We start from the raw sequence: 15,000 nt of genomic DNA on the forward strand, positions 1-15,000 counted from the left end.
TAGTAAACCATATAAAGCTTACTAGGTCTCCCATCCAACAATAAAGCTTACAGCACCTGGTATTCCCAGGCGGTCTCCCATCCAAGTACTAACCAGGCCCGACCCTGCTTAGCTTCCGAGATCAGACGAGTTCGGGCGTTCTCAAGGTGGTATGGCCGTAAGCAAAATCTGCTGCCAAAATTGGGCTATTTGAATGGTTAGAACATTAGGGTAGTAAACCATATAAAGCTTACTAGGTCTCCCATCCAACAATAAAGCTTACAGCACCTGGTATTCCCAGGCGGTCTCCCATCCAAGTACTAACCAGGCCCGACCCTGCTTAGCTTCCGAGATCAGACGAGTTCGGGCGTTCTCAAGGTGGTATGGCCGTAAGCGAAATCTGCTGCCAAAATTGGGCTATTTGAAGAAAAAAAAAAGAGACTCTTTCAGGCTTTCTGAAGAAACTCAGAGACGATTTCAGGCATTTTGAGGGGGAAAAAAGACAATTTAGGATTTTTGAACAATTTCATTGACTCTTTTTTTTTTTTTTTTTTTTTTAAACAATAAAGCTTACAGCACCTGGTATTCCCAGGCGGTCTCCCATCCAAGTACTAACCAGGCCCGACCCTGCTTAGCTTCCGAGATCAGACGAGTTCGGGCGTTCTCAAGGTGGTATGGCCGTAAGCAAAATCTGCTGCCAAAATTGGGCTTTTTGAATGGTTAGAACATTAGGGTAGTAAACCATATAAAGCTTACTAGGTCTCCCATCCAACAATAAAGCTTACAGCACCTGGTATTCCCAGGCGGTCTCCCATCCAAGTACTAACCAGGCCCGACCCTGCTTAGCTTCCGAGATCAGACGAGTTCGGGCGTTCTCAAGGTGGTATGGCCGTAAGCAAAATCTGCTGCCAAAATTGGGCTATTTGAATGGTTAGAACATTAGGGTAGTAAACCATATAAAGCTTACTAGGTCTCCCATCCAACAATAAAGCTTACAGCACCTGGTATTCCCAGGCGGTCTCCCATCCAAGTACTAACCAGGCCCGACCCTGCTTAGCTTCCGAGATCAGACGAGTTCGGGCGTTCTCAAGGTGGTATGGCCGTAAGCGAAATCTGCTGCCAAAATTGGGCTATTTGAAGAAAAAAAAAAGAGACTCTTTCAGGCTTTCTGAAGAAACTCAGAGACGATTTCAGGCATTTTGAGGGGGAAAAAAGACAATTTAGGATTTTTGAACCATTTCATTGACTCTTTTTTTTTTTTTTTTTAAACAATAAAGCTTACAGCACCTGGTATTCCCAGGCGGTCTCCCATCCAAGTACTAACCAGGCCCGACCCTGCTTAGCTTCCGAGATCAGACGAGTTCGGGCGTTCTCAAGGTGGTATGGCCGTAAGCAAAATCTGCTGCCAAAATTGGGCTATTTGAATGGTTAGAACATTAGGGTAGTAAACCATATAAAGCTTACTAGGTCTCCCATCCAACAATAAAGCTTACAGCACCTGGTATTCCCAGGCGGTCTCCCATCCAAGTACTAACCAGGCCCGACCCTGCTTAGCTTCCGAGATTAGACGAGTTCGGGCGTTCTCAAGGTGGTATGGCCGTAAGCAAAATCTGCTGCCAAAATTGGGCTATTTGAATGGTTAGAACATTAGGGTAGTAAACCATATAAAGCTTACTAGGTCTCCCATCCAACAATAAAGCTTACAGCACCTGGTATTCCCAGGCGGTCTCCCATCCAAGTACTAACCAGGCCCGACCCTGCTTAGCTTCCGAGATCAGACGAGTTCGGGCGTTCTCAAGGTGGTATGGCCGTAAGCAAAATCTGCTGCCAAAATTGGGCTATTTGAATGGTTAGAACATTAGGGTAGTAAACCATATAAAGCTTACTAGGTCTCCCATCCAACAATAAAGCTTACAGCACCTGGTATTCCCAGGCGGTCTCCCATCCAAGTACTAACCAGGCCCGACCCTGCTTAGCTTCCGAGATCAGACGAGTTCGGGCGTTCTCAAGGTGGTATGGCCGTAAGCGAAATCTGCTGCCAAAATTGGGCTATTTGAAGAAAAAAAAAAGAGACTCTTTCAGGCTTTCTGAAGAAACTCAGAGACGATTTCAGGCATTTTGAGGGGGAAAAAAGACAATTTAGGATTTTTGAACCATTTCATTGACTCTTTTTTTTTTTTTTTTAAACGATAAAGCTTACAGCACCTGGTATTCCCAGGCGGTCTCCCATCCAAGTACTAACCAGGCCCGACCCTGCTTAGCTTCCGAGATCAGACGAGTTCGGGCGTTCTCAAGGTGGTATGGCCGTAAGCAAAATCTGCTGCCAAAATTGGGCTATTTGAATGGTTAGAACATTAGGGTAGTAAACCATATAAAGCTTACTAGGTCTCCCATCCAACAATAAAGCTTACAGCACCTGGTGTTCCCAGGCGGTCTCCCATCCAAGTACTAACCAGGCCCGACCCTGCTTAGCTTCCGAGATCAGACGAGTTCGGGCGTTCTCAAGGTGGTATGGCCGTAAGCAAAATCTGCTGCCAAAATTGGGCTATTTGAATGGTTAGAACATTAGAGTAGTAAACCATATAAAGCTTACTAGGTCTCCCATCCAACAATAAAGCTTACAGCACCTGGTATTCCCAGGCGGTCTCCCATCCAAGTACTAACCAGGCCCGACCCTGCTTAGCTTCCGAGATCAGACGAGTTCGGGCGTTCTCAAGGTGGTATGGCCGTAAGCAAAATCTGCTGCCAAAATTGGGCTTTTTGAATGGTTAGAACATTAGGGTAGTAAACCATATAAAGCTTACTAGGTCTCCCATCCAACAATAAAGCTTACAGCACCTGGTATTCCCAGGCGGTCTCCCATCCAAGTACTAACCAGGCCCGACCCTGCTTAGCTTCCGAGATCAGACGAGTTCGGGCGTTCTCAAGGTGGTATGGCCGTAAGCAAAATCTGCTGCCAAAATTGGGCTTTTTGAATGGTTAGAACATTAGGGTAGTAAACCATATAAAGCTTACTAGGTCTCCCATCCAACAATAAAGCTTACAGCACCTGGTATTCCCAGGCGGTCTCCCATCCAAGTACTAACCAGGCCCGACCCTGCTTAGCTTCCGAGATCAGACGAGTTCGGGCGTTCTCAAGGTGGTATGGCCGTAAGCCAAATCTGCTGCCAAAATTGGGCTATTTGAATGGTTAGAACATTAGGGTAGTAAACCATATAAAGCTTACTAGGTCTCCCATCCAACAATAAAGCTTACAGCACCTGGTATTCCCAGGCGGTCTCCCATCCAAGTACTAACCAGGCCCGACCCTGCTTAGCTTCCGAGATCAGACGAGTTCGGGCGTTCTCAAGGTGGTATGGCCGTAAGCGAAATCTGCTGCCAAAATTGGGCTATTTGAAGAAAAAAAAAAGAGACTCTTTCAGGCTTTCTGAAGAAACTCAGAGACGATTTCAGGCATTTTGAGGGGGAAAAAAGACAATTTAGGATTTTTGAACCATTTCATTGACTCTTTTTTTTTTTTTTTTTAAACAATAAAGCTTACAGCACCTGGTATTCCCAGGCGGTCTCCCATCCAAGTACTAACCAGGCCCGACCCTGCTTAGCTTCCGAGATCAGACGAGTTCGGGCGTTCTCAAGGTGGTATGGCCGTAAGCAAAATCTGCTGCCAAAATTGGGCTATTTGAATGGTTAGAACATTAGGGTAGTAAACCATATAAAGCTTACTAGGTCTCCCATCCAACAATAAAGCTTACAGCACCTGGTATTCCCAGGCGGTCTCCCATCCAAGTACTAACCAGGCCCGACCCTGCTTAGCTTCCGAGATCAGACGAGTTCGGGCGTTCTCAAGGTGGTATGGCCGTAAGCAAAATCTGCTGCCAAAATTGGGCTATTTGAATGGTTAGAACATTAGGGTAGTAAACCATATAAAGCTTACTAGGTCTCCCATCCAACAATAAAGCTTACAGCACCTGGTATTCCCAGGCGGTCTCCCATCCAAGTACTAACCAGGCCCGACCCTGCTTAGCTTCCGAGATCAGACGAGTTCGGGCGTTCTCAAGGTGGTATGGCCGTAAGCGAAATCTGCTGCCAAAATTGGGCTATTTGAAGAAAAAAAAAAGAGACTCTTTCAGGCTTTCTGAAGAAACTCAGAGACGATTTCAGGCATTTTGAGGGGGAAAAAAGACAATTTAGGATTTTTGAACCATTTCATTGACTCTTTTTTTTTTTTTTTTTAAACAATAAAGCTTACAGCACCTGGTATTCCCAGGCGGTCTCCCATCCAAGTACTAACCAGGCCCGACCCTGCTTAGCTTCCGAGATCAGACGAGTTCGGGCGTTCTCAAGGTGGTATGGCCGTAAGCAAAATCTGCTGCCAAAATTGGGCTATTTGAATGGTTAGAACATTAGGGTAGTAAACCATATAAAGCTTACTAGGTCTCCCATCCAACAATAAAGCTTACAGCACCTGGTATTCCCAGGCGGTCTCCCATCCAAGTACTAACCAGGCCCGACCCTGCTTAGCTTCCGAGATTAGACGAGTTCGGGCGTTCTCAAGGTGGTATGGCCGTAAGCAAAATCTGCTGCCAAAATTGGGCTATTTGAATGGTTAGAACATTAGGGTAGTAAACCATATAAAGCTTACTAGGTCTCCCATCCAACAATAAAGCTTACAGCACCTGGTATTCCCAGGCGGTCTCCCATCCAAGTACTAACCAGGCCCGACCCTGCTTAGCTTCCGAGATCAGACGAGTTCGGGCGTTCTCAAGGTGGTATGGCCGTAAGCAAAATCTGCTGCCAAAATTGGGCTATTTGAATGGTTAGAACATTAGGGTAGTAAACCATATAAAGCTTACTAGGTCTCCCATCCAACAATAAAGCTTACAGCACCTGGTATTCCCAGGCGGTCTCCCATCCAAGTACTAACCAGGCCCGACCCTGCTTAGCTTCCGAGATCAGACGAGTTCGGGCGTTCTCAAGGTGGTATGGCCGTAAGCGAAATCTGCTGCCAAAATTGGGCTATTTGAAGAAAAAAAAAAGAGACTCTTTCAGGCTTTCTGAAGAAACTCAGAGACGATTTCAGGCATTTTGAGGGGGAAAAAAGACAATTTAGGATTTTTGAACCATTTCATTGACTCTTTTTTTTTTTTTTTTTAAACGATAAAGCTTACAGCACCTGGTATTCCCAGGCGGTCTCCCATCCAAGTACTAACCAGGCCCGACCCTGCTTAGCTTCCGAGATCAGACGAGTTCGGGCGTTCTCAAGGTGGTATGGCCGTAAGCAAAATCTGCTGCCAAAATTGGGCTATTTGAATGGTTAGAACATTAGGGTAGTAAACCATATAAAGCTTACTAGGTCTCCCATCCAACAATAAAGCTTACAGCACCTGGTGTTCCCAGGCGGTCTCCCATCCAAGTACTAACCAGGCCCGACCCTGCTTAGCTTCCGAGATCAGACGAGTTCGGGCGTTCTCAAGGTGGTATGGCCGTAAGCAAAATCTGCTGCCAAAATTGGGCTATTTGAATGGTTAGAACATTAGAGTAGTAAACCATATAAAGCTTACTAGGTCTCCCATCCAACAATAAAGCTTACAGCACCTGGTATTCCCAGGCGGTCTCCCATCCAAGTACTAACCAGGCCCGACCCTGCTTAGCTTCCGAGATCAGACGAGTTCGGGCGTTCTCAAGGTGGTATGGCCGTAAGCAAAATCTGCTGCCAAAATTGGGCTTTTTGAATGGTTAGAACATTAGGGTAGTAAACCATATAAAGCTTACTAGGTCTCCCATCCAACAATAAAGCTTACAGCACCTGGTATTCCCAGGCGGTCTCCCATCCAAGTACTAACCAGGCCCGACCCTGCTTAGCTTCCGAGATCAGACGAGTTCGGGCGTTCTCAAGGTGGTATGGCCGTAAGCAAAATCTGCTGCCAAAATTGGGCTTTTTGAATGGTTAGAACATTAGGGTAGTAAACCATATAAAGCTTACTAGGTCTCCCATCCAACAATAAAGCTTACAGCACCTGGTATTCCCAGGCGGTCTCCCATCCAAGTACTAACCAGGCCCGACCCTGCTTAGCTTCCGAGATCAGACGAGTTCGGGCGTTCTCAAGGTGGTATGGCCGTAAGCCAAATCTGCTGCCAAAATTGGGCTATTTGAATGGTTAGAACATTAGGGTAGTAAACCATATAAAGCTTACTAGGTCTCCCATCCAACAATAAAGCTTACAGCACCTGGTATTCCCAGGCGGTCTCCCATCCAAGTACTAACCAGGCCCGACCCTGCTTAGCTTCCGAGATCAGACGAGTTCGGGCGTTCTCAAGGTGGTATGGCCGTAAGCGAAATCTGCTGCCAAAATTGGGCTATTTGAAGAAAAAAAAAAGAGACTCTTTCAGGCTTTCTGAAGAAACTCAGAGACGATTTCAGGCATTTTGAGGGGGAAAAAAGACAATTTAGGATTTTTGAACCATTTCATTGACTCTTTTTTTTTTTTTTTTTTAAACAATAAAGCTTACAGCACCTGGTATTCCCAGGCGGTCTCCCATCCAAGTACTAACCAGGCCCGACCCTGCTTAGCTTCCGAGATCAGACGAGTTCGGGCGTTCTCAAGGTGGTATGGCCGTAAGCAAAATCTGCTGCCAAAATTGGGCTATTTGAATGGTTAGAACATTAGGGTAGTAAACCATATAAAGCTTACTAGGTCTCCCATCCAACAATAAAGCTTACAGCACCTGGTATTCCCAGGCGGTCTCCCATCCAAGTACTAACCAGGCCCGACCCTGCTTAGCTTCCGAGATCAGACGAGTTCGGGCGTTCTCAAGGTGGTATGGCCGTAAGCAAAATCTGCTGCCAAAATTGGGCTATTTGAATGGTTAGAACATTAGGGTAGTAAACCATATAAAGCTTACTAGGTCTCCCATCCAACAATAAAGCTTACAGCACCTGGTATTCCCAGGCGGTCTCCCATCCAAGTACTAACCAGGCCCGACCCTGCTTAGCTTCCGAGATCAGACGAGTTCGGGCGTTCTCAAGGTGGTATGGCCGTAAGCAAAATCTGCTGCCAAAATTGGGCTATTTGAATGGTTAGAACATTAGGGTAGTAAACCATATAAAGCTTACCAGGTCTCCCATCCAACAATAAAGCTTACAGCACCTGGTATTCCCAGGCGGTCTCCCATCCAAGTACTAACCAGGCCCGACCCTGCTTAGCTTCCGAGATCAGACGAGTTCGGGCGTTCTCAAGGTGGTATGGCCGTAAGCGAAATCTGCTGCCAAAATTGGGCTATTTGAAGAAAAAAAAAGAGACTCTTTCAGGCTTTCTGAAGAAACTCAGAGACGATTTCAGGCATTTTGAGGGGGAAAAAAGACAATTTAGGATTTTTGAACAATTTCATTGACTCTTTTTTTTTTTTTTTTTTTTTTAAACAATAAAGCTTACAGCACCTGGTATTCCCAGGCGGTCTCCCATCCAAGTACTAACCAGGCCCGACCCTGCTTAGCTTCCGAGATCAGACGAGTTCGGGCGTTCTCAAGGTGGTATGGCCGTAAGCAAAATCTGCTGCCAAAATTGGGCTTTTTGAATGGTTAGAACATTAGGGTAGTAAACCATATAAAGCTTACTAGGTCTCCCATCCAACAATAAAGCTTACAGCACCTGGTATTCCCAGGCGGTCTCCCATCCAAGTACTAACCAGGCCCGACCCTGCTTAGCTTCCGAGATCAGACGAGTTCGGGCGTTCTCAAGGTGGTATGGCCGTAAGCAAAATCTGCTGCCAAAATTGGGCTATTTGAATGGTTAGAACATTAGGGTAGTAAACCATATAAAGCTTACTAGGTCTCCCATCCAACAATAAAGCTTACAGCACCTGGTATTCCCAGGCGGTCTCCCATCCAAGTACTAACCAGGCCCGACCCTGCTTAGCTTCCGAGATCAGACGAGTTCGGGCGTTCTCAAGGTGGTATGGCCGTAAGCGAAATCTGCTGCCAAAATTGGGCTATTTGAAGAAAAAAAAAAGAGACTCTTTCAGGCTTTCTGAAGAAACTCAGAGACGATTTCAGGCATTTTGAGGGGGAAAAAAGACAATTTAGGATTTTTGAACCATTTCATTGACTCTTTTTTTTTTTTTTTTTAAACAATAAAGCTTACAGCACCTGGTATTCCCAGGCGGTCTCCCATCCAAGTACTAACCAGGCCCGACCCTGCTTAGCTTCCGAGATCAGACGAGTTCGGGCGTTCTCAAGGTGGTATGGCCGTAAGCAAAATCTGCTGCCAAAATTGGGCTATTTGAATGGTTAGAACATTAGGGTAGTAAACCATATAAAGCTTACTAGGTCTCCCATCCAACAATAAAGCTTACAGCACCTGGTATTCCCAGGCGGTCTCCCATCCAAGTACTAACCAGGCCCGACCCTGCTTAGCTTCCGAGATCAGACGAGTTCGGGCGTTCTCAAGGTGGTATGGCCGTAAGCAAAATCTGCTGCCAAAATTGGGCTATTTGAATGGTTAGAACATTAGGGTAGTAAACCATATAAAGCTTACTAGGTCTCCCATCCAACAATAAAGCTTACAGCACCTGGTATTCCCAGGCGGTCTCCCATCCAAGTACTAACCAGGCCCGACCCTGCTTAGCTTCCGAGATCAGACGAGTTCGGGCGTTCTCAAGGTGGTATGGCCGTAAGCAAAATCTGCTGCCAAAATTGGGCTATTTGAATGGTTAGAACATTAGGGTAGTAAACCATATAAAGCTTACTAGGTCTCCCATCCAACAATAAAGCTTACAGCACCTGGTATTCCCAGGCGGTCTCCCATCCAAGTACTAACCAGGCCCGACCCTGCTTAGCTTCCGAGATCAGACGAGTTCGGGCGTTCTCAAGGTGGTATGGCCGTAAGCAAAATCTGCTGCCAAAATTGGGCTATTTGAATGGTTAGAACATTAGGGTAGTAAACCATATAAAGCTTACTAGGTCTCCCATCCAACAATAAAGCTTACAGCACCTGGTATTCCCAGGCGGTCTCCCATCCAAGTACTAACCAGGCCCGACCCTGCTTAGCTTCCGAGATCAGACGAGTTCGGGCGTTCTCAAGGTGGTATGGCCGTAAGCGAAATCTGCTGCCAAAATTGGGCTATTTGAAGAAAAAAAAAAGAGACTCTTTCAGGCTTTCTGAAGAAACTCAGAGACGATTTCAGGCATTTTGAGGGGGAAAAAAGACAATTTAGGATTTTTGAACAATTTCATTGACTCTTTTTTTTTTTTTTTTTTTTTTAAACAATAAAGCTTACAGCACCTGGTATTCCCAGGCGGTCTCCCATCCAAGTACTAACCAGGCCCGACCCTGCTTAGCTTCCGAGATCAGACGAGTTCGGGCGTTCTCAAGGTGGTATGGCCGTAAGCAACATCTGCTGCCAAAATTGGGCTTTTTGAATGGTTAGAACATTAGGGTAGTAAACCATATAAAGCTTACTAGGTCTCCCATCCAACAATAAAGCTTACAGCACCTGGTATTCCCAGGCGGTCTCCCATCCAAGTACTAACCAGGCCCGACCCTGCTTAGCTTCCGAGATCAGACGAGTTCGGGCGTTCTCAAGGTGGTATGGCCGTAAGCAAAATCTGCTGCCAAAATTGGGCTATTTGAATGGTTAGAACATTAGGGTAGTAAACCATATAAAGCTTACTAGGTCTCCCATCCAACAATAAAGCTTACAGCACCTGGTATTCCCAGGCGGTCTCCCATCCAAGTACTAACCAGGCCCGACCCTGCTTAGCTTCCGAGATCAGACGAGTTCGGGCGTTCTCAAGGTGGTATGGCCGTAAGCGAAATCTGCTGCCAAAATTGGGCTATTTGAAGAAAAAAAAAAGAGACTCTTTCAGGCTTTCTGAAGAAACTCAGAGACGATTTCAGGCATTTTGAGGGGGAAAAAAGACAATTTAGGATTTTTGAACCATTTCATTGACTCTTTTTTTTTTTTTTTTAAACAATAAAGCTTACAGCACCTGGTATTCCCAGGCGGTCTCCCATCCAAGTACTAACCAGGCCCGACCCTGCTTAGCTTCCGAGATCAGACGAGTTCGGGCGTTCTCAAGGTGGTATGGCCGTAAGCAAAATCTGCTGCCAAAATTGGGCTATTTGAATGGTTAGAACATTAGGGTAGTAAACCATATAAAGCTTACTAGGTCTCCCATCCAACAATAAAGCTTACAGCACCTGGTATTCCCAGGCGGTCTCCCATCCAAGTACTAACCAGGCCCGACCCTGCTTAGCTTCCGAGATTAGACGAGTTCGGGCGTTCTCAAGGTGGTATGGCCGTAAGCAAAATCTGCTGCCAAAATTGGGCTATTTGAATGGTTAGAACATTAGGGTAGTAAACCATATAAAGCTTACTAGGTCTCCCATCCAACAATAAAGCTTACAGCACCTGGTATTCCCAGGCGGTCTCCCATCCAAGTACTAACCAGGCCCGACCCTGCTTAGCTTCCGAGATCAGACGAGTTCGGGCGTTCTCAAGGTGGTATGGCCGTAAGCAAAATCTGCTGCCAAAATTGGGCTATTTGAATGGTTAGAACATTAGGGTAGTAAACCATATAAAGCTTACTAGGTCTCCCATCCAACAATAAAGCTTACAGCACCTGGTATTCCCAGGCGGTCTCCCATCCAAGTACTAACCAGGCCCGACCCTGCTTAGCTTCCGAGATCAGACGAGTTCGGGCGTTCTCAAGGTGGTATGGCCGTAAGCGAAATCTGCTGCCAAAATTGGGCTATTTGAAGAAAAAAAAAAGAGACTCTTTCAGGCTTTCTGAAGAAACTCAGAGACGATTTCAGGCATTTTGAGGGGGAAAAAAGACAATTTAGGATTTTTGAACCATTTCATTGACTCTTTTTTTTTTTTTTTAAACAATAAAGCTTACAGCACCTGGTATTCCCAGGCGGTCTCCCATCCAAGTACTAACCAGGCCCGACCCTGCTTAGCTTCCGAGATCAGACGAGTTCGGGCGTTCTCAAGGTGGTATGGCCGTAAGCGAAATCTGCTGCCAAAATTGGGCTATTTGAAGAAAAAAAAAAGAGACTCTTTCAGGCTTTCTGAAGAAACTCAGAGACGATTTCAGGCATTTTGAGGGGGAAAAAAGACAATTTAGGATTTTTGAACCATTTCATTGACTCTTTTTTTTTTTTTTTTTTTTTTTAAACAATAAAGCTTACAGCACCTGGTGTTCCCAGGCGGTCTCCCATCCAAGTACTAACCAGGCCCGACCCTGCTTAGCTTCCGAGATCAGACGAGTTCGGGCGTTCTCAAGGTGGTATGGCCGTAAGCAAAATCTGCTGCCAAAATTGGGCTATTTGAATGGTTAGAACATTAGGGTAGTAAACCATATAAAGCTTACTAGGTCTCCCATCCAACAATAAAGCTTACAGCACCTGGTATTCCCAGGCGGTCTCCCATCCAAGTACTAACCAGGCCCGACCCTGCTTAGCTTCCGAGATCAGACGAGTTCGGGCGTTCTCAAGGTGGTATGGCCGTAAGCAAAATCTGCTGCCAAAATTGGGCTATTTGAATGGTTAGAACATTAGAGTAGTAAACCATATAAAGCTTACTAGGTCTCCCATCCAACAATAAAGCTTACAGCACCTGGTATTCCCAGGCGGTCTCCCATCCAAGTACTAACCAGGCCCGACCCTGCTTAGCTTCCGAGATCAGACGAGTTCGGGCGTTCTCAAGGTGGTATGGCCGTAAGCTAAATCTGCTGCCAAAATTGGGCTTTTTGAATGGTTAGAACATTAGGGTAGTAAACCATATAAAGCTTACTAGGTCTCCCATCCAACAATAAAGCTTACAGCACCTGGTATTCCCAGGCGGTCTCCCATCCAAGTAAATAACCAGGCCCGACCCTGCTTAGCTTCCGAGATCAGACGAGTTCGGGCGTTCTCAAGGTGGTATGGCCGTAAGCAAAATCTGCTGCCAAAATTGGGCTTTTTGAATGGTTAGAACATTAGGGTAGTAAACCATATAAAGCTTACTAGGTCTCCCATCCAACAATAAAGCTTACAGCACCTGGTATTCCCAGGCGGTCTCCCATCCAAGTACTAACCAGGCCCGACCCTGCTTAGCTTCCGAGATCAGACGAGTTCGGGCGTTCTCAAGGTGGTATGGCCGTAAGCCAAATCTGCTGCCAAAATTGGGCTATTTGAATGGTTAGAACATTAGGGTAGTAAACCATATAAAGCTTACTAGGTCTCCCATCCAACAATAAAGCTTACAGCACCTGGTATTCCCAGGCGGTCTCCCATCCAAGTACTAACCAGGCCCGACCCTGCTTAGCTTCCGAGATCAGACGAGTTCGGGCGTTCTCAAGGTGGTATGGCCGTAAGCAAAATCTGCTGCCAAAATTGGGCTTTTTGAATGGTTAGAACATTAGGGTAGTAAACCATATAAAGCTTACTAGGTCTCCCATCCAACAATAAAGCTTACAGCACCTGGTATTCCCAGGCGGTCTCCCATCCAAGTACTAACCAGGCCCGACCCTGCTTAGCTTCCGAGATCAGACGAGTTCGGGCGTTCTCAAGGTGGTATGGCCGTAAGCAAAATCTGCTGCCAAAATTGGGCTATTTGAATGGTTAGAACATTAGGGTAGTAAACCATATAAAGCTTACTAGGTCTCCCATCCAACAATAAAGCTTACAGCACCTGGTATTCCCAGGCGGTCTCCCATCCAAGTACTAACCAGGCCCGACCCTGCTTAGCTTCCGAGATCAGACGAGTTCGGGCGTTCTCAAGGTGGTATGGCCGTAAGCGAAATCTGCTGCCAAAATTGGGCTATTTGAAGAAAAAAAAAAGAGACTCTTTCAGGCTTTCTGAAGAAACTCAGAGACGATTTCAGGCATTTTGAGGGGGAAAAAAGACAATTTAGGATTTTTGAACCATTTCATTGACTCTTTTTTTTTTTTTTTTTTAAACAATAAAGCTTACAGCACCTGGTATTCCCAGGCGGTCTCCCATCCAAGTACTAACCAGGCCCGACCCTGCTTAGCTTCCGAGATCAGACGAGTTCGGGCGTTCTCAAGGTGGTATGGCCGTAAGCAAAATCTGCTGCCAAAATTGGGCTATTTGAATGGTTAGAACATTAGGGTAGTAAACCATATAAAGCTTACTAGGTCTCCCATCCAACAATAAAGCTTACAGCACCTGGTATTCCCAGGCGGTCTCCCATCCAAGTACTAACCAGGCCCGACCCTGCTTAGCTTCCGAGATTAGACGAGTTCGGGCGTTCTCAAGGTGGTATGGCCGTAAGCAAAATCTGCTGCCAAAATTGGGCTATTTGAATGGTTAGAACATTAGGGTAGTAAACCATATAAAGCTTACTAGGTCTCCCATCCAACAATAAAGCTTACAGCACCTGGTATTCCCAGGCGGTCTCCCATCCAAGTACTAACCAGGCCCGACCCTGCTTAGCTTCCGAGATCAGACGAGTTCGGGCGTTCTCAAGGTGGTATGGCCGTAAGCAAAATCTGCTGCCAAAATTGGGCTATTTGAATGGTTAGAACATTAGGGTAGTAAACCATATAAAGCTTACTAGGTCTCCCATCCAACAATAAAGCTTACAGCACCTGGTATTCCCAGGCGGTCTCCCATCCAAGTACTAACCAGGCCCGACCCTGCTTAGCTTCCGAGATCAGACGAGTTCGGGCGTTCTCAAGGTGGTATGGCCGTAAGCGAAATCTGCTGCCAAAATTGGGCTATTTGAAGAAAAAAAAAAGAGACTCTTTCAGGCTTTCTGAAGAAACTCAGAGACGATTTCAGGCATTTTGAGGGGGAAAAAAGACAATTTAGGATTTTTGAACCATTTCATTGACTCTTTTTTTTTTTTTTTTTTTTAAACAATAAAGCTTACAGCACCTGGTATTCCCAGGCGGTCTCCCATCCAAGTACTAACCAGGCCCGACCCTGCTTAGCTTCCGAGATCAGACGAGTTCGGGCGTTCTCAAGGTGGTATGGCCGTAAGCAAAATCTGCTGCCAAAATTGGGCTATTTGAATGGTTAGAACATTAGGGTAGTAAACCATATAAAGCTTACTAGGTCTCCCATCCAACAATAAAGCTTACAGCACCTGGTATTCCCAGGCGGTCTCCCATCCAAGTACTAACCAGGCCCGACCCTGCTTAGCTTCCGAGATCAGACGAGTTCGGGCGTTCTCAAGGTGGTATGGCCGTAAGCAAAATCTGCTGCCAAAATTGGGCTATTTGAATGGTTAGAACATTAGAGTAGTAAACCATATAAAGCTTACTAGGTCTCCCATCCAACAATAAAGCTTACAGCACCTGGTATTCCCAGGCGGTCTCCCATCCAAGTACTAACCAGGCCCGACCCTGCTTAGCTTCCGAGATCAGACGAGTTCGGGCGTTCTCAAGGTGGTATGGCCGTAAGCGAAATCTGCTGCCAAAATTGGGCTATTTGAATGGTTAGAACATTAGGGTAGTAAACCATATAAAGCTTACTAGGTCTCCCATCCAACAATAAAGCTTACAGCACCTGGTATTCCCAGGCGGTCTCCCATCCAAGTACTAACCAGGCCCGACCCTGCTTAGCTTCCGAGATCAGACGAGTTCGGGCGTTCTCAAGGTGGTATGGCCGTAAGCAAAATCTGCTGCCAAAATTGGGCTTTTTGAATGGTTAGAACATTAGGGTAGTAAACCATATAAAGCTTACTAGGTCTCCCATCCAACAATAAAGCTTACAGCACCTGGTATTCCCAGGCGGTCTCCCATCCAAGTACTAACCAGGCCCGACCCTGCTTAGCTTCCGAGATCAGACGAGTTCGGGCGTTCTCAAGGTGGTATGGCCGTAAGCAAAATCTGCTGCCAAAATTGGGCTTTTTGAATGGTTAGAACATTAGGGTAGTAAACCATATAAAGCTTACTAGGTCTCCCATCCAACAATAAAGCTTACAGCACCTGGTATTCCCAGGCGGTCTCCCATCCAAGTACTAACCAGGCCCGACCCTGCTTAGCTTCCGAGATCAGACGAGTTCGGGCG

At 46.1% G+C, this 15,000-nt stretch overlaps 66 non-coding genes across 66 annotated transcripts in view; all 66 read right to left on the reverse strand.

Moving 5' to 3' along the window:
- Nucleotides 1-44: 44 nt before the first annotated feature.
- On the reverse strand, nucleotides 45-163 carry LOC148962645 (5S ribosomal RNA). The gene has a single exon (XR_016150904.1). It is a non-coding gene; the product is annotated as a 5S ribosomal RNA (ribosomal RNA).
- A 92-nt stretch (nucleotides 164-255) lies between these two features.
- On the reverse strand, nucleotides 256-374 carry LOC148962646 (5S ribosomal RNA). The gene has a single exon (XR_016150905.1). It is a non-coding gene; the product is annotated as a 5S ribosomal RNA (ribosomal RNA).
- Nucleotides 375-546: 172 nt separating this feature from the next.
- LOC148962647 (5S ribosomal RNA) lies at nucleotides 547-665 on the reverse strand. Its single transcript, XR_016150906.1, has one exon. It is a non-coding gene; the product is annotated as a 5S ribosomal RNA (ribosomal RNA).
- Nucleotides 666-757: 92 nt separating this feature from the next.
- LOC148962648 (5S ribosomal RNA) lies at nucleotides 758-876 on the reverse strand. Its single transcript, XR_016150907.1, has one exon. It is a non-coding gene; the product is annotated as a 5S ribosomal RNA (ribosomal RNA).
- Nucleotides 877-968: 92 nt separating this feature from the next.
- On the reverse strand, nucleotides 969-1,087 carry LOC148962649 (5S ribosomal RNA). Its single transcript, XR_016150908.1, has one exon. It is a non-coding gene; the product is annotated as a 5S ribosomal RNA (ribosomal RNA).
- Nucleotides 1,088-1,254: 167 nt separating this feature from the next.
- Nucleotides 1,255-1,373, reverse strand: LOC148962650 (5S ribosomal RNA). The gene has a single exon (XR_016150910.1). It is a non-coding gene; the product is annotated as a 5S ribosomal RNA (ribosomal RNA).
- Nucleotides 1,374-1,465: 92 nt separating this feature from the next.
- LOC148962651 (5S ribosomal RNA) lies at nucleotides 1,466-1,584 on the reverse strand. Its single transcript, XR_016153431.1, has one exon. It is a non-coding gene; the product is annotated as a 5S ribosomal RNA (ribosomal RNA).
- Nucleotides 1,585-1,676: 92 nt separating this feature from the next.
- Nucleotides 1,677-1,795, reverse strand: LOC148962652 (5S ribosomal RNA). The gene has a single exon (XR_016150911.1). It is a non-coding gene; the product is annotated as a 5S ribosomal RNA (ribosomal RNA).
- A 92-nt stretch (nucleotides 1,796-1,887) lies between these two features.
- LOC148962653 (5S ribosomal RNA) lies at nucleotides 1,888-2,006 on the reverse strand. Its single transcript, XR_016150912.1, has one exon. It is a non-coding gene; the product is annotated as a 5S ribosomal RNA (ribosomal RNA).
- Nucleotides 2,007-2,172: 166 nt separating this feature from the next.
- On the reverse strand, nucleotides 2,173-2,291 carry LOC148962654 (5S ribosomal RNA). Its single transcript, XR_016150913.1, has one exon. It is a non-coding gene; the product is annotated as a 5S ribosomal RNA (ribosomal RNA).
- A 92-nt stretch (nucleotides 2,292-2,383) lies between these two features.
- LOC148962655 (5S ribosomal RNA) lies at nucleotides 2,384-2,502 on the reverse strand. The gene has a single exon (XR_016153140.1). It is a non-coding gene; the product is annotated as a 5S ribosomal RNA (ribosomal RNA).
- Nucleotides 2,503-2,594: 92 nt separating this feature from the next.
- LOC148962656 (5S ribosomal RNA) lies at nucleotides 2,595-2,713 on the reverse strand. Its single transcript, XR_016150914.1, has one exon. It is a non-coding gene; the product is annotated as a 5S ribosomal RNA (ribosomal RNA).
- A 92-nt stretch (nucleotides 2,714-2,805) lies between these two features.
- Nucleotides 2,806-2,924, reverse strand: LOC148962657 (5S ribosomal RNA). The gene has a single exon (XR_016150915.1). It is a non-coding gene; the product is annotated as a 5S ribosomal RNA (ribosomal RNA).
- Nucleotides 2,925-3,016: 92 nt separating this feature from the next.
- Nucleotides 3,017-3,135, reverse strand: LOC148962658 (5S ribosomal RNA). The gene has a single exon (XR_016150916.1). It is a non-coding gene; the product is annotated as a 5S ribosomal RNA (ribosomal RNA).
- A 92-nt stretch (nucleotides 3,136-3,227) lies between these two features.
- Nucleotides 3,228-3,346, reverse strand: LOC148962659 (5S ribosomal RNA). The gene has a single exon (XR_016150917.1). It is a non-coding gene; the product is annotated as a 5S ribosomal RNA (ribosomal RNA).
- A 167-nt stretch (nucleotides 3,347-3,513) lies between these two features.
- LOC148962660 (5S ribosomal RNA) lies at nucleotides 3,514-3,632 on the reverse strand. Its single transcript, XR_016150918.1, has one exon. It is a non-coding gene; the product is annotated as a 5S ribosomal RNA (ribosomal RNA).
- A 92-nt stretch (nucleotides 3,633-3,724) lies between these two features.
- Nucleotides 3,725-3,843, reverse strand: LOC148962661 (5S ribosomal RNA). Its single transcript, XR_016150919.1, has one exon. It is a non-coding gene; the product is annotated as a 5S ribosomal RNA (ribosomal RNA).
- Nucleotides 3,844-3,935: 92 nt separating this feature from the next.
- Nucleotides 3,936-4,054, reverse strand: LOC148962662 (5S ribosomal RNA). Its single transcript, XR_016150921.1, has one exon. It is a non-coding gene; the product is annotated as a 5S ribosomal RNA (ribosomal RNA).
- Nucleotides 4,055-4,221: 167 nt separating this feature from the next.
- On the reverse strand, nucleotides 4,222-4,340 carry LOC148962663 (5S ribosomal RNA). Its single transcript, XR_016150922.1, has one exon. It is a non-coding gene; the product is annotated as a 5S ribosomal RNA (ribosomal RNA).
- A 92-nt stretch (nucleotides 4,341-4,432) lies between these two features.
- Nucleotides 4,433-4,551, reverse strand: LOC148962664 (5S ribosomal RNA). The gene has a single exon (XR_016153432.1). It is a non-coding gene; the product is annotated as a 5S ribosomal RNA (ribosomal RNA).
- A 92-nt stretch (nucleotides 4,552-4,643) lies between these two features.
- On the reverse strand, nucleotides 4,644-4,762 carry LOC148962665 (5S ribosomal RNA). Its single transcript, XR_016150923.1, has one exon. It is a non-coding gene; the product is annotated as a 5S ribosomal RNA (ribosomal RNA).
- Nucleotides 4,763-4,854: 92 nt separating this feature from the next.
- Nucleotides 4,855-4,973, reverse strand: LOC148962666 (5S ribosomal RNA). The gene has a single exon (XR_016150924.1). It is a non-coding gene; the product is annotated as a 5S ribosomal RNA (ribosomal RNA).
- Nucleotides 4,974-5,140: 167 nt separating this feature from the next.
- On the reverse strand, nucleotides 5,141-5,259 carry LOC148962667 (5S ribosomal RNA). The gene has a single exon (XR_016150925.1). It is a non-coding gene; the product is annotated as a 5S ribosomal RNA (ribosomal RNA).
- Nucleotides 5,260-5,351: 92 nt separating this feature from the next.
- LOC148962668 (5S ribosomal RNA) lies at nucleotides 5,352-5,470 on the reverse strand. Its single transcript, XR_016153141.1, has one exon. It is a non-coding gene; the product is annotated as a 5S ribosomal RNA (ribosomal RNA).
- A 92-nt stretch (nucleotides 5,471-5,562) lies between these two features.
- Nucleotides 5,563-5,681, reverse strand: LOC148962669 (5S ribosomal RNA). Its single transcript, XR_016150926.1, has one exon. It is a non-coding gene; the product is annotated as a 5S ribosomal RNA (ribosomal RNA).
- Nucleotides 5,682-5,773: 92 nt separating this feature from the next.
- LOC148962670 (5S ribosomal RNA) lies at nucleotides 5,774-5,892 on the reverse strand. Its single transcript, XR_016150927.1, has one exon. It is a non-coding gene; the product is annotated as a 5S ribosomal RNA (ribosomal RNA).
- Nucleotides 5,893-5,984: 92 nt separating this feature from the next.
- LOC148962671 (5S ribosomal RNA) lies at nucleotides 5,985-6,103 on the reverse strand. Its single transcript, XR_016150928.1, has one exon. It is a non-coding gene; the product is annotated as a 5S ribosomal RNA (ribosomal RNA).
- A 92-nt stretch (nucleotides 6,104-6,195) lies between these two features.
- On the reverse strand, nucleotides 6,196-6,314 carry LOC148962672 (5S ribosomal RNA). The gene has a single exon (XR_016150929.1). It is a non-coding gene; the product is annotated as a 5S ribosomal RNA (ribosomal RNA).
- Nucleotides 6,315-6,482: 168 nt separating this feature from the next.
- Nucleotides 6,483-6,601, reverse strand: LOC148962673 (5S ribosomal RNA). Its single transcript, XR_016150930.1, has one exon. It is a non-coding gene; the product is annotated as a 5S ribosomal RNA (ribosomal RNA).
- Nucleotides 6,602-6,693: 92 nt separating this feature from the next.
- Nucleotides 6,694-6,812, reverse strand: LOC148962674 (5S ribosomal RNA). Its single transcript, XR_016150932.1, has one exon. It is a non-coding gene; the product is annotated as a 5S ribosomal RNA (ribosomal RNA).
- Nucleotides 6,813-6,904: 92 nt separating this feature from the next.
- On the reverse strand, nucleotides 6,905-7,023 carry LOC148962675 (5S ribosomal RNA). Its single transcript, XR_016150933.1, has one exon. It is a non-coding gene; the product is annotated as a 5S ribosomal RNA (ribosomal RNA).
- A 92-nt stretch (nucleotides 7,024-7,115) lies between these two features.
- LOC148962676 (5S ribosomal RNA) lies at nucleotides 7,116-7,234 on the reverse strand. Its single transcript, XR_016150934.1, has one exon. It is a non-coding gene; the product is annotated as a 5S ribosomal RNA (ribosomal RNA).
- A 171-nt stretch (nucleotides 7,235-7,405) lies between these two features.
- Nucleotides 7,406-7,524, reverse strand: LOC148962677 (5S ribosomal RNA). Its single transcript, XR_016150935.1, has one exon. It is a non-coding gene; the product is annotated as a 5S ribosomal RNA (ribosomal RNA).
- Nucleotides 7,525-7,616: 92 nt separating this feature from the next.
- Nucleotides 7,617-7,735, reverse strand: LOC148962678 (5S ribosomal RNA). The gene has a single exon (XR_016150936.1). It is a non-coding gene; the product is annotated as a 5S ribosomal RNA (ribosomal RNA).
- A 92-nt stretch (nucleotides 7,736-7,827) lies between these two features.
- LOC148962679 (5S ribosomal RNA) lies at nucleotides 7,828-7,946 on the reverse strand. The gene has a single exon (XR_016150937.1). It is a non-coding gene; the product is annotated as a 5S ribosomal RNA (ribosomal RNA).
- A 167-nt stretch (nucleotides 7,947-8,113) lies between these two features.
- Nucleotides 8,114-8,232, reverse strand: LOC148962680 (5S ribosomal RNA). The gene has a single exon (XR_016150938.1). It is a non-coding gene; the product is annotated as a 5S ribosomal RNA (ribosomal RNA).
- A 92-nt stretch (nucleotides 8,233-8,324) lies between these two features.
- On the reverse strand, nucleotides 8,325-8,443 carry LOC148962681 (5S ribosomal RNA). The gene has a single exon (XR_016150939.1). It is a non-coding gene; the product is annotated as a 5S ribosomal RNA (ribosomal RNA).
- Nucleotides 8,444-8,535: 92 nt separating this feature from the next.
- On the reverse strand, nucleotides 8,536-8,654 carry LOC148962682 (5S ribosomal RNA). Its single transcript, XR_016150940.1, has one exon. It is a non-coding gene; the product is annotated as a 5S ribosomal RNA (ribosomal RNA).
- A 92-nt stretch (nucleotides 8,655-8,746) lies between these two features.
- On the reverse strand, nucleotides 8,747-8,865 carry LOC148962683 (5S ribosomal RNA). Its single transcript, XR_016150941.1, has one exon. It is a non-coding gene; the product is annotated as a 5S ribosomal RNA (ribosomal RNA).
- Nucleotides 8,866-8,957: 92 nt separating this feature from the next.
- LOC148962684 (5S ribosomal RNA) lies at nucleotides 8,958-9,076 on the reverse strand. The gene has a single exon (XR_016150943.1). It is a non-coding gene; the product is annotated as a 5S ribosomal RNA (ribosomal RNA).
- Nucleotides 9,077-9,248: 172 nt separating this feature from the next.
- On the reverse strand, nucleotides 9,249-9,367 carry LOC148962685 (5S ribosomal RNA). The gene has a single exon (XR_016150944.1). It is a non-coding gene; the product is annotated as a 5S ribosomal RNA (ribosomal RNA).
- Nucleotides 9,368-9,459: 92 nt separating this feature from the next.
- On the reverse strand, nucleotides 9,460-9,578 carry LOC148962686 (5S ribosomal RNA). The gene has a single exon (XR_016150945.1). It is a non-coding gene; the product is annotated as a 5S ribosomal RNA (ribosomal RNA).
- Nucleotides 9,579-9,670: 92 nt separating this feature from the next.
- Nucleotides 9,671-9,789, reverse strand: LOC148962687 (5S ribosomal RNA). The gene has a single exon (XR_016150946.1). It is a non-coding gene; the product is annotated as a 5S ribosomal RNA (ribosomal RNA).
- Nucleotides 9,790-9,955: 166 nt separating this feature from the next.
- Nucleotides 9,956-10,074, reverse strand: LOC148962688 (5S ribosomal RNA). Its single transcript, XR_016150947.1, has one exon. It is a non-coding gene; the product is annotated as a 5S ribosomal RNA (ribosomal RNA).
- A 92-nt stretch (nucleotides 10,075-10,166) lies between these two features.
- LOC148962689 (5S ribosomal RNA) lies at nucleotides 10,167-10,285 on the reverse strand. Its single transcript, XR_016153433.1, has one exon. It is a non-coding gene; the product is annotated as a 5S ribosomal RNA (ribosomal RNA).
- A 92-nt stretch (nucleotides 10,286-10,377) lies between these two features.
- Nucleotides 10,378-10,496, reverse strand: LOC148962690 (5S ribosomal RNA). The gene has a single exon (XR_016150948.1). It is a non-coding gene; the product is annotated as a 5S ribosomal RNA (ribosomal RNA).
- A 92-nt stretch (nucleotides 10,497-10,588) lies between these two features.
- LOC148962691 (5S ribosomal RNA) lies at nucleotides 10,589-10,707 on the reverse strand. Its single transcript, XR_016150949.1, has one exon. It is a non-coding gene; the product is annotated as a 5S ribosomal RNA (ribosomal RNA).
- A 165-nt stretch (nucleotides 10,708-10,872) lies between these two features.
- On the reverse strand, nucleotides 10,873-10,991 carry LOC148962692 (5S ribosomal RNA). The gene has a single exon (XR_016150950.1). It is a non-coding gene; the product is annotated as a 5S ribosomal RNA (ribosomal RNA).
- A 173-nt stretch (nucleotides 10,992-11,164) lies between these two features.
- Nucleotides 11,165-11,283, reverse strand: LOC148962693 (5S ribosomal RNA). The gene has a single exon (XR_016153142.1). It is a non-coding gene; the product is annotated as a 5S ribosomal RNA (ribosomal RNA).
- A 92-nt stretch (nucleotides 11,284-11,375) lies between these two features.
- On the reverse strand, nucleotides 11,376-11,494 carry LOC148962694 (5S ribosomal RNA). Its single transcript, XR_016150951.1, has one exon. It is a non-coding gene; the product is annotated as a 5S ribosomal RNA (ribosomal RNA).
- Nucleotides 11,495-11,586: 92 nt separating this feature from the next.
- Nucleotides 11,587-11,705, reverse strand: LOC148962695 (5S ribosomal RNA). Its single transcript, XR_016150952.1, has one exon. It is a non-coding gene; the product is annotated as a 5S ribosomal RNA (ribosomal RNA).
- A 92-nt stretch (nucleotides 11,706-11,797) lies between these two features.
- On the reverse strand, nucleotides 11,798-11,917 carry LOC148962696 (5S ribosomal RNA). Its single transcript, XR_016153461.1, has one exon. It is a non-coding gene; the product is annotated as a 5S ribosomal RNA (ribosomal RNA).
- Nucleotides 11,918-12,009: 92 nt separating this feature from the next.
- On the reverse strand, nucleotides 12,010-12,128 carry LOC148962697 (5S ribosomal RNA). Its single transcript, XR_016150954.1, has one exon. It is a non-coding gene; the product is annotated as a 5S ribosomal RNA (ribosomal RNA).
- Nucleotides 12,129-12,220: 92 nt separating this feature from the next.
- LOC148962698 (5S ribosomal RNA) lies at nucleotides 12,221-12,339 on the reverse strand. The gene has a single exon (XR_016150955.1). It is a non-coding gene; the product is annotated as a 5S ribosomal RNA (ribosomal RNA).
- A 92-nt stretch (nucleotides 12,340-12,431) lies between these two features.
- On the reverse strand, nucleotides 12,432-12,550 carry LOC148962699 (5S ribosomal RNA). Its single transcript, XR_016150956.1, has one exon. It is a non-coding gene; the product is annotated as a 5S ribosomal RNA (ribosomal RNA).
- Nucleotides 12,551-12,642: 92 nt separating this feature from the next.
- Nucleotides 12,643-12,761, reverse strand: LOC148962700 (5S ribosomal RNA). Its single transcript, XR_016150957.1, has one exon. It is a non-coding gene; the product is annotated as a 5S ribosomal RNA (ribosomal RNA).
- A 168-nt stretch (nucleotides 12,762-12,929) lies between these two features.
- On the reverse strand, nucleotides 12,930-13,048 carry LOC148962701 (5S ribosomal RNA). Its single transcript, XR_016150958.1, has one exon. It is a non-coding gene; the product is annotated as a 5S ribosomal RNA (ribosomal RNA).
- Nucleotides 13,049-13,140: 92 nt separating this feature from the next.
- LOC148962702 (5S ribosomal RNA) lies at nucleotides 13,141-13,259 on the reverse strand. The gene has a single exon (XR_016153434.1). It is a non-coding gene; the product is annotated as a 5S ribosomal RNA (ribosomal RNA).
- A 92-nt stretch (nucleotides 13,260-13,351) lies between these two features.
- Nucleotides 13,352-13,470, reverse strand: LOC148962703 (5S ribosomal RNA). Its single transcript, XR_016150960.1, has one exon. It is a non-coding gene; the product is annotated as a 5S ribosomal RNA (ribosomal RNA).
- Nucleotides 13,471-13,562: 92 nt separating this feature from the next.
- On the reverse strand, nucleotides 13,563-13,681 carry LOC148962704 (5S ribosomal RNA). The gene has a single exon (XR_016150961.1). It is a non-coding gene; the product is annotated as a 5S ribosomal RNA (ribosomal RNA).
- Nucleotides 13,682-13,851: 170 nt separating this feature from the next.
- LOC148962705 (5S ribosomal RNA) lies at nucleotides 13,852-13,970 on the reverse strand. Its single transcript, XR_016150962.1, has one exon. It is a non-coding gene; the product is annotated as a 5S ribosomal RNA (ribosomal RNA).
- Nucleotides 13,971-14,062: 92 nt separating this feature from the next.
- On the reverse strand, nucleotides 14,063-14,181 carry LOC148962706 (5S ribosomal RNA). The gene has a single exon (XR_016150963.1). It is a non-coding gene; the product is annotated as a 5S ribosomal RNA (ribosomal RNA).
- Nucleotides 14,182-14,273: 92 nt separating this feature from the next.
- Nucleotides 14,274-14,392, reverse strand: LOC148962707 (5S ribosomal RNA). The gene has a single exon (XR_016150964.1). It is a non-coding gene; the product is annotated as a 5S ribosomal RNA (ribosomal RNA).
- A 92-nt stretch (nucleotides 14,393-14,484) lies between these two features.
- Nucleotides 14,485-14,603, reverse strand: LOC148962708 (5S ribosomal RNA). The gene has a single exon (XR_016150966.1). It is a non-coding gene; the product is annotated as a 5S ribosomal RNA (ribosomal RNA).
- Nucleotides 14,604-14,695: 92 nt separating this feature from the next.
- On the reverse strand, nucleotides 14,696-14,814 carry LOC148962709 (5S ribosomal RNA). Its single transcript, XR_016150967.1, has one exon. It is a non-coding gene; the product is annotated as a 5S ribosomal RNA (ribosomal RNA).
- Nucleotides 14,815-14,906: 92 nt separating this feature from the next.
- LOC148962710 (5S ribosomal RNA) overlaps nucleotides 14,907-15,000 on the reverse strand; it is a 119-nt gene continuing 25 nt past the window's right edge. Inside the window, exon 1 of the ribosomal RNA XR_016150968.1 lies at nucleotides 14,907-15,000. This exon is cut by the window's right edge and continues 25 nt beyond it. This is a non-coding gene — a ribosomal RNA (5S ribosomal RNA).

This window comes from Pimephales promelas, assembly GCF_988280905.1.
Source record: "Pimephales promelas chromosome 3 unlocalized genomic scaffold, fPimPro1.hap1.1 SUPER_3_unloc_1, whole genome shotgun sequence".
Lineage (NCBI taxonomy): Eukaryota > Metazoa > Chordata > Actinopteri > Cypriniformes > Leuciscidae > Pimephales > Pimephales promelas.